The following is a 10,031-nucleotide window of genomic DNA, read 5'->3' on the forward strand; positions in this document are numbered from 1 at the left end:
TAAAAATGAAACAATGTTCCAGCATTTTTCTAGAAATACATAATTTAAAATAAAGATAAAGATATTCCTTGTAACAGCTCTAATGTAGTTTAAATTAAGAGCAGAGAACACAATATTTTAGTTGCTGACGTGTATTAATACTTGAAAGTCAAATCAATGATTAATATGTAGATTTGCATAATTGCAAAACTGTATTTTTAGTATTTGTTTATAAATCCTACACTATTGTATTAATGATTTCATGTTATAAAATATGCAAAAGTATAAATTAAAAATAAAAATTATTTTAAAATTTATGTATTCATGATTTAAAAACATTTCACTCATAGATAATATGATAGAAAATGCTATGCTAATTTTTAAAGTTTAGTAAAGCACTTTGAGTCAACAAATTCTGAGTTTGATTTTTAGTTCAGTTTATATAAATAATTGATTTTATTCACTGTTACAGGTAAAAAAATATGTCATAATAAGGTTAGTTTCAAACTAAAGAAGTACTGTCATCTATGCCTACCACATCAGTCACACTTACAAATTCTGTCAGTGTTTTTACTGAAATTGACCTGGAAAAGTTTCACCTTCCCTAGTACCCAGTACTTTTTTAAAGCTGATCAGAAAATGATGCATTTTAATATTATTAACTAGTATATTGAACAACCAGGGAAACATTCACTTAAAAATTTTTAAATATGTTAAAACATTTTATTTCTGGAGTTTGAAACTCTGAATATTTTAATAGGTGACACACATTCATTTTCAGCAACTAAACTGCATAATGAAAATGGCCACCAAGAGCCCACATCAATAATTTTTACTCTATAGCACCAAGTTTCTTTCAAAAACTGCCATTCACTGTTTCACCAGCCCAAGTTTGATGCATGAAACAGGGCCCTCAAAGATGGTGCACTGAGACAACTCAGAGGGATGGGATGAGGAGGGAGGTGGGACGGGGGTTTGGGATGGGACACACATGTACACCCGTGGCTGATTCATGTCAATGTGTGGCAAACACCACCACAATATTGTAAAGTAACTAGCCTCCAATTAAAATAAATAAAATTTTAAAATGCTAATGTACTTTGAAGAGTCACATTTTCTTTTTCATATTTGCCTGAAACCATATGAAAAAATTTCCACTTATTTGGAAAGATTTTTCTCTAAAAGAAAAATGTGTTGTTTATATCCAAGTTAAACTCAAGTTTTTGAGACAAAGCAGCCAGCCCATTTCTTAGTAATACTTTTGATCTTCAGGATCATAGCTCTTCCTGTAGTAATCTATTTTAAAGATTTTACTATGTATAAAGATTTTTATTTTTTATATCAATAGTACCAACATAGTGAAGTATTTTATCCACTGTTGCCTTTATTTTCCTTCCTTTAATGTCTTGGCTACAAATAATGCAATAAATGCATTTCATGTATGATGCAATTTCCTCAATGTTATCTTCTACTCATCTTTTTTTTTAAATGAAGTCAAGGCAACCAGTATTTGGTGGTTATATTTACATATTTTTTCTAATTAATGAAAATAATTATATACTATTAATTAAGATAATTATTTACTGTTGAAACTTTACCAGGTGAGTTTCCCTTGTAGCTCAGTTGGTAAAGAATCTGCCTGCAATGCAGGAGACCTAGGTTTGATTCCTGGCTTGGGAAGATCCCCTGGAGAAGGAAATGGCAACCCACTCCAGTATTCTTGTCTGGAGAATCCCATGGACAGAGGAGTCTGGCAGGCCATGGTCCATGGGGTTGCAGAGAGTTGGACACAACTTAGCGACTAAACCACCAAACACCACCACCACTTTATCCAACACATACTGTTTTGAGAGGTTCACAGAAAAAAAATTATTTGAATACTTTATCCTCAAATTTCCTGAGATAAGCTATGTTAGAAACATGTTTTACCATCCAAATATAGTAGCTCACATACTCAGTAACTTGATCTGTTACTTGCTTTTCTATATTTTTGGCACTATTTTCTGTGTATCTTTTAACAGTATCTTCTGATTAAACAACACATTTCTAGTTTAAGTTCAGATTATTTTTCTAGTGTATTATTTTAGCAAGTTTCACTCTGAAAGGAATAACAAGTGTTTCTCCAATTATATCTGATTATTCTTTTTCAATACTAAGAATTCTCAAAAAATCCATCTAAATATTTACTGTTGTATTGACATCAGTGATTTTTATAAAGAATTTTACTGAGCATTAATGTTTTTAAAAATCACTGGAACTATTGTAGATGCTTTTATTCCTGTTTTGTATGCTCATTTTTAAAATGTATTTTGTTATTCATCATGGTGAATTCATATGATAATTGATATCTAAAAGTAAAATATTTACTTAAGGTGTTGGACGTTTTAAGAATAATGTTATAAATCCATGTTACAAATATTATCCTTAAATGTGAATGTTGAAATCATACTTTTGTTCAGATCTGGTTAGCTTATCATTGTTTTAATCTTGTGCTGTGGCTAATGAAATGGCAGGCTACATTTAGAAATGTCAGGTCTGCAGTTATGATATACAGACTGAATGAGGATGCTAGTGATGATCTGTATCAAATATTAATAAAGAGAAGACAGAGTTATTTGAAGAAATTATGGTCAGAAACTTCTAAAAATTGATGAAAGACATTAGCATACCCAACTCAGAAGCTTAAATTTTATATAAACTCAGAGATCCACATGATCAAAATCACATTGATAAAAGTCAATGACAAAAAGTCTTGAAAGTAGTTTGTATGTGTGTGCTCAGTCATGTCTGACTCTTTGCGACCTCATAGACTATAGCCCACCAGGCTCCTCTCTCCATGAGATTTCCCAGACAAGAATACTGGAGCGGGTTACCATTTCCTCCTCCAGGGGATCTTCCCTACCCAAGGATCCAGCTCTTTTGCATTTCCTGCATTGGCAGCAGGATTCTTTGCACTAGCGCCACCTGGGAAGTCCTTGAAAGTAGTAAGACTAAAACAACTCATATACAAGATACGAACAATAAAGATAGAAATGGTATGGACCTAACAGAAGCAGAAGTTATTAAGAAGAGGTGGCAAGAATACACAGAAGAACTATACGAAAAAGATCTTCACAACCCAGATAATAACAATGGTGTGATCACTCACCTAGAGCCAGACATCCTGAAATGTGAAGTCAAGTGGGCCTTAGGAAGCATCACTATGAACAAAGCTAGTGGAGGTGATGGAATTCCAGTTGAGCTATATCAGATCCTAAAAGGATGATGCTGTGAAAGTGTTGCACTCAATATGCCAGCAGTTTTGGAAAACTCAGCAGTGGCCATAGGACTGGAAAAGTCAGTTTTCATTCCAATCCCAAAGAAAGGCAATGCCAAAGAATGTTCAAACTACCACACAATTGCACTCATTTCACACACTAACAAAATAATACTCAAAATTCATCAAGCCAAGCTTCAACAACACGTGAACCATAAACTTCCAGATGTTCAAGCTGGATTTAGAAAAGGCAGAGGAACCAGAGATCAAATTGTCAACATCCATTGGATGATCATAAAAGCAAGAGAGTTCCACAAAAACATCTACTTCTACTTTATTGACTATGTCAAAGCCTTTGACTGTGTGGATCACAACAAACTGTGGAAAATTCTTAAAGAGATAGAAATACCGGAACACCTGACCTGCCTCCTGAGAAATTTGTATGCAGGTCAAGAAGCAACAGTTGGAACTGGTCATGGAACAATAGACTGGTTCCAAATCAGGAAAGGAGTAGGTGAAGGCTGTATATTATCACCCTGCTTATTTAACTTATATGCAGAGTACATCATGAGAAACACTGGGTTGGATGACTCACAGGCTGGAATCGATTACTGGGGGGAAATATCAATAATCTCAATATGCAGATGACACCACACTTATGTCAGAAAGCAAAGAAGAACTAAAGAGCTTCTTGATGAAAGTGAAAGAGGAAGGTGAAAATGTTGGCTTTAAACTCAGCATTCAGAAAACTAAGATCATAGCATCTGGTCCCAACACTTTATGGCAAGTAGATGGGGAAACAGTGGAAACAGTGACAGGCTTTATTTTTGGGGGCTCCAAAACCACTGTAGATGGTGACTGCAACCATAAAATTAAAAGATGTTTGCTCCTTGGAAGAAAAGTTATGACCAACCTAGACAGCATATTAAAAAGCAGAGACATTACCCTGCCAACAAAGGTCCATCTAGTCAAAGCTATGGTTTTTCCAGTAGTCATGTATAGATGTGAGAGTTAGACTAAAAAGAAAACTGAGCACCGAAGAATTGATGCTTTTGAACTATGGTGTTGGAGAAGACTTTTGAGAGTCCCTTGGACTGCAAGGCAATCCAACCATTCCATCCTAAAGGAAATCAGTGCTGAATATTCATTGGAAGCTGATGTTGAAGCTGAAACTCCAATCCTTTGGCCACCTGATGCTGCAGTCCATGGGGTCATAAAGAGTTGGATATGACTAAGTGACTGAACTGAACTGAACTGAACAGGGATCCTTAATAAGATTAACAGCTGATTTCTCATTAGAAATCATGGTGGCCTGAAAGTAGTTGTCTTAGTTTGGGCTGCTGTAACATAATACCAGAGATAGTGTGGCTTTCAAACAACAGAAATTTATTTCTCACAGTTTTGACGGTTTAGAGTCCATGATCAAGGTACCAGAATATTCAGTGTTTGGTGACGTTTTGCTTCCTGAATCATAGATGGCATCGTCTCCCTGTGTTCTGAAAGAGAATTTTCTGTGTCTCTATTATAAGGGCACTAATCCCAATCATGGGTGGTCCATACTCATGACCTAATCTACCCAAAGACCCCACATCTTATCACCATCATTTTGGGGGTTAGCATCTCAATATATGAATTTTAAGGATCCTGTCAGTGGTAAGATGACATAGTCAATGTTCCAAAAGAAAAAAAATCTGTCAATCATGAATTGTTTGTCCAGCAACTATCATTCAAAATTAAAGGACAAAATAAGCATTCTGTTCTCAAAAGAACAAAAACAAAGAGAGAAAAACTGTTGGACTATTATACTTTCCCTACAAGAAATGCTAAAAGGCAATTTTCAGGCTGAAATGAAAAGACATTAGAAAATAAGTAGATCTCACTTAGGATACATAGGAAAGGATTCATACATAAGATACATAGGAAAAAAGATTTTGTATAATATTAAATTCAAACTGATATTAATTCAGACTGGAGTGTTAATTTATTGTTGATTATAATTCATGAAGCAACCACTCAAAAATATCTCAAAACAAAACAGATCACCAGCCCAGGTGAGATACATGAGACGAGTGCTCAGGCCTGGTGCACTGGGAGGACCCAGAGGAGTCGGGTGGAGAGGGAGGGGGGAAGGGGGATCGGGATGGGGAATACGTGTAACTCTATGGCTGATTCGTGTCAATGTATGACAAAATCCACTGAAATGTTGTGAAGTAATTGGCCTGCAACTAATAAAATAAAATTAAAAATAAATAAATAAATAAAAAATTTAAAAAAAAAATTCCAGACACTAAGAGTCTGGGGAGCCCCTTAAAAAAAAAAAAAAAGAAAGAAAGAAAGAAACCACATAATGTTGGGACCTGAACTAGGGGGTCTGAGATGGGTTTTCTAGAATAAATAAGATGAACCTTAAAGGAGAAAGTTCACAGGAAGCATGCTTCATGCAAAGAGAATACTATGCTTCTTACCTTCAGGATCTGAAGAGGAGAAAGAATGGTATATTCAAGGAACTAAAGAAGAAAGCCAGTAGCCAGTATGCTAGAGCTCAGGGTTCATTTGTGAAGCAGAGGAAGGTGTTGGGGAGTAAAGTTAAGCAAGAGAAAGTAAGCAAAGGCCATATGAAACCATTAGAAACAGAGTTTTCTTTTACTTTTAATGTTTCATTTTAAAATAATTTCAGAATCACAAAAATGTTACCAAAAAAAATTCCCTACACTTTTCACCCACATTCTCCAAAGGCTCACATCTTAAATTACCTCAGTATAATTATCAAAATCAGAAAATTAACACTGATTCAGTACTATTATCTAATTTACAGTCTGGGGAGGAGGGTTGAGTATAGGGGGGCCATGGGACACATGTACACCTGTGGCCAATTCATGTTGATATATGCCAAAAACCATCACAATATTGTAATTATTTTCAAATTAAAATAAATTAATTTTTAAAAAGTCAAAAAAAAAGATAATAATAGAATCTAACTGATAGCCAAGAAAATATCTGTTTAACAATTATAAGACACCTTTTGAAGGATTATGGAACAGAAAAAAATATATAGCAGAGAGAAAACAAACAGCAAATTGGCAGAAGTGAGTTCTTTCCAGTAACTACCTATAAGTTAAACTCTCATATTAATAAGTAGAAATTCTTAGAATAGTATTTTTCCCTCTGAGATTAAGAATAGCAAGAGGGTCTGCTCTTACAACTCCTATTCAACATTGATCTAAAATTCATATGGAAATACAAGGATGCCTGAATAGCCAAAATAACCTTGAAAAATAAGTAAGTTGGAAGATTCACACATGATTCAAAAACTAACTACAAAGATATAGAAATTAAAAGAGTTGGTACTGCCATGAGCGCAAATGAATAGATCAATGGAATAAAATTAAGATTACAGAAATAAACCCACATGTCTATGCTCAACTGATTTTAGACAGGGATGACAAGACTATACAATGGGAAAAGAATGGTCTTTACAGCAAACTGAGTTAGTTCAGTCGCTCAGTAGTGTCCAGATCTTTGCAACCCCATGGACTGAAGCACACCAGTCTTCCCTGTACTTCACCAACTCCCAGAACTTGCTCAAACTCATGTCCATCAAGTCAGTGGTGCCATCCAACTATTTCATCCTCTGTCATCCCCATCTCCTCCTACCTTCAATCTATTCCAGCATCAGGGTCTTTTCTAATGAGTCAGCTCTTCGCATAAGGTGGGCAAAGTATTGGAGCTTCAACTCCAGCATCAGTCCTTTCAATGAATACTCAGGATTAATTTCTGTTAGGATTGACTGGTTTGAATCCTTGCTGTCCAAGAGGCTCTCAGGAGTCTTCTCCAACACCACAGTTCAAAAGCATCAATTTTTTGGTGCTCAGCCTTCTTTATGGTCCACCTCTAACATCCATACATTATTACTGGAAAAAACCATAGCTCTGACTAGACTGACCTTTGTTGGCAAAGTAATGTCTCTGCTTTTTAATATGCTGTCTAGGTTTTTCATAGTTTTTTCCCAAAGAGCAAGTGTCTTTTAATTGCATGGTTGCAGTCACCATCTGTGGTGATTTTGTAGGCTAAGAAAATAAAGTCTGTCACTGTTTCCATTGTTTCCCCATCTATTTGCCATGAAGTGATGGGACTGGATGCCATAATCTTAATTTTTTGAATGCTGAGTTTTAATCTAGCTTTTTCACTCCTGTCACTCACTTTCATCAAGAGGTTCTTTAGTTCCTCTTCATTTTCTGCCATAAGAGTGGTGTCATCTCTGTATCTGAGGTTATTGATATTTCTGCTGGCAATCTTGATTCCAGCTTGTGCTTCATTCAGCCTGGCACTTCGCATGATGTACTCTGCATATAAGTTAAACAAGCAGGGTGACAATATACAGCCTTGATGTACTCCTTTCCTAATTTTGGACCCGTCTGTTGTTCCCTGTCCAGTTCTAACTGTTGCTTCTTCACCTGCATACAGGCTTCTCAGGACGCAGGTTAGGTGGTCTGGGTATTCCTATCTCTTTAAGAATTTTCCACAGTTTATTGTGATCCATACAGTCATAGGCTTAACTCAGTGGCAGATGGTTTTCTGGCACTCTCTTGCTTTTTCTATGTTCCAATGGATGTTGGCAATGTGATATCTGGTTCAGCAAATGACACTGGGCAATTGGGTATCCACATTCAAAATAATATGTTTGTTCTCTTACTTCATTTTATATGCAAAAATTGACTCAAAATCTATCAAAGGCTAAAAGTATAAGAACTAAAATTATAAAACAGGAAAAAAAAATAGGTTAAAAACATCTTGACTTTGGATTAGGCAATACTTTCTTAAATATAACAGCCAAACCAGAAGAATATTAAAAGAAAACTTTTAGAATGGGAGAAACTATTTGAAGTCATATACTTGAAAAGGACCCAAACATAAATAGAATTCTTAGAGCTCCACAATAAAAACACAGATTTTTGTTGTTTAGTCACTAAGTCGTGTCCGACTCTTCTGTGACCCCGCCAGACTCTTTTGCAGCCAAATAACCCAGTTTAAAAATGGAAAAATGACTTGAATGGATGTTTCTCCAAAGAAGATATACAATGACCAGTATCAAAAGATATTATTTTTTTAAAGATATTATTTAATTGAAAAAAATAACAAGTGTTGATAGTGTCCATATGTATGTGAAAAAGTAGAATCCTCATATACTGGTGGAAACGTAAAATGGGCAGCAACTATGGGTAGATTTGGCAGCTTCTCAGTAAGTTAAATACATAATTACTGTATGATCCAGTCATATCACTTCTATGTGTATGCACAGGATTTCCCTGGTGGCTTAGACAGTAAAGAATCTGCCTACCAGTGTGACGCAGGAGAACTTAGTTCGATCCCTAGGTTGGGAAATCCCTTGGAGAAGGGAATGGCAACCCACTCTAGTATTCTTCCCTGGAGAATTTCATGGACAGAGAAGCCTGGCAGGCAACAGTTCATGGGATCAGAAAGTCAAACACATAAACTGAAAATATATGTTCACAAAAGCTCATACATGAATGTTCTTAGCAGCATTATTCGTAATAGCAAAAAAGTGAAAACAATCTACATTTTCCATCATATGATGAATAGATTATTCAAAATGTATCTGCACAGTGGAATATTGTTCAACCATAAAAAGGAGTGAAGAAAGTACTGATAATAATGCAGCATGGATGAAGCTTGACAACGTTATGCTAAGTGAAAGAAGCCAGACACAAAAGGTAACCTATTGTGTGATTCCTTTTATATGAAATGTCCAGAGTAGAGAAATCAATGGAGACAGTATAATATGCTAGTGGTTGCCAGAGGTGAGGAGAAATTGGGAGGTTTAGGGTTCCTATTTATGTCTAATATTTTATAGTGGTGAGGGTTTCACAGCATTGCAAATATACTTAAAATCACTGAGCTGTATACTGTGAAGTGGTTTTAAAAATAAAACTGTCATCATAATTACTACCCCATATTCCCTGCAATGCATTTTCGCAGTCTCACTTTTGGGACACCTATCCAGAAGAGTTCTATTGTCGTGAAAAGATGCTCCTATGTATGCTGATCCACTGAATCCCACTGTCGCAAATATAATCAATCACCTTCCTAGAGTAAGGAACTGGACAACTGCAGTTGAGAGGATAGAGAAATGACGACGTGGTCAGCTCCCAGACACATTATCAGTTAACCTCTGCACAAGGAAAACATAAAATAAATGTAGGAATAAAAACAAAGTGCTGCAGAAAGAACACTTTATTGTAGAAGCAGCATTTACTGTAGAAACAGCATTCAAGGAAACTTGAAATTTGAAGGAAATATAATTATGAAGCAGGGTTTCCCTGGTGGCTCAGTGATAGAATCTACCTTCCATTGCAGGAGATGTGGGTTCCTTCCTTGGGTGAGGAAGATCCCCTGGAGAAGGAAATGGCAACCCACTCCAGTATTCTTGCCTGGGAAATCTCATGGACAGAGGAGCCTGGTGGGTTGCAAAAAAGTTGGACACAAGTTAGAAACCAAACAACAGCTACAACAGTTATGAAGTAAAGAGTGGCCATCAAAAGCAAAGGCAACAGCATGAACAAACGTGGAAGAATAGAACAGTGACTGAAAGATATGATACAAAGAATACAGTTTTCCCCTGCTACCTGAAAGGAGACTGTTCCTGTGAAAACTTGTGTAAGCTGAAATGGTGTAAAGTGAAGAAGCAATTACCTTAATAAACATCTTAATAATAGATTCACAAAATCAATTGAGATAAAGCACAGATACTCACAAACATGGCTCAAAGCTATGGTTG

The sequence above is a fragment of the Muntiacus reevesi genome, chromosome 6, assembly GCF_963930625.1.
Source record: "Muntiacus reevesi chromosome 6, mMunRee1.1, whole genome shotgun sequence".
In the NCBI taxonomy this organism is placed as follows: domain Eukaryota; kingdom Metazoa; phylum Chordata; class Mammalia; order Artiodactyla; family Cervidae; genus Muntiacus; species Muntiacus reevesi.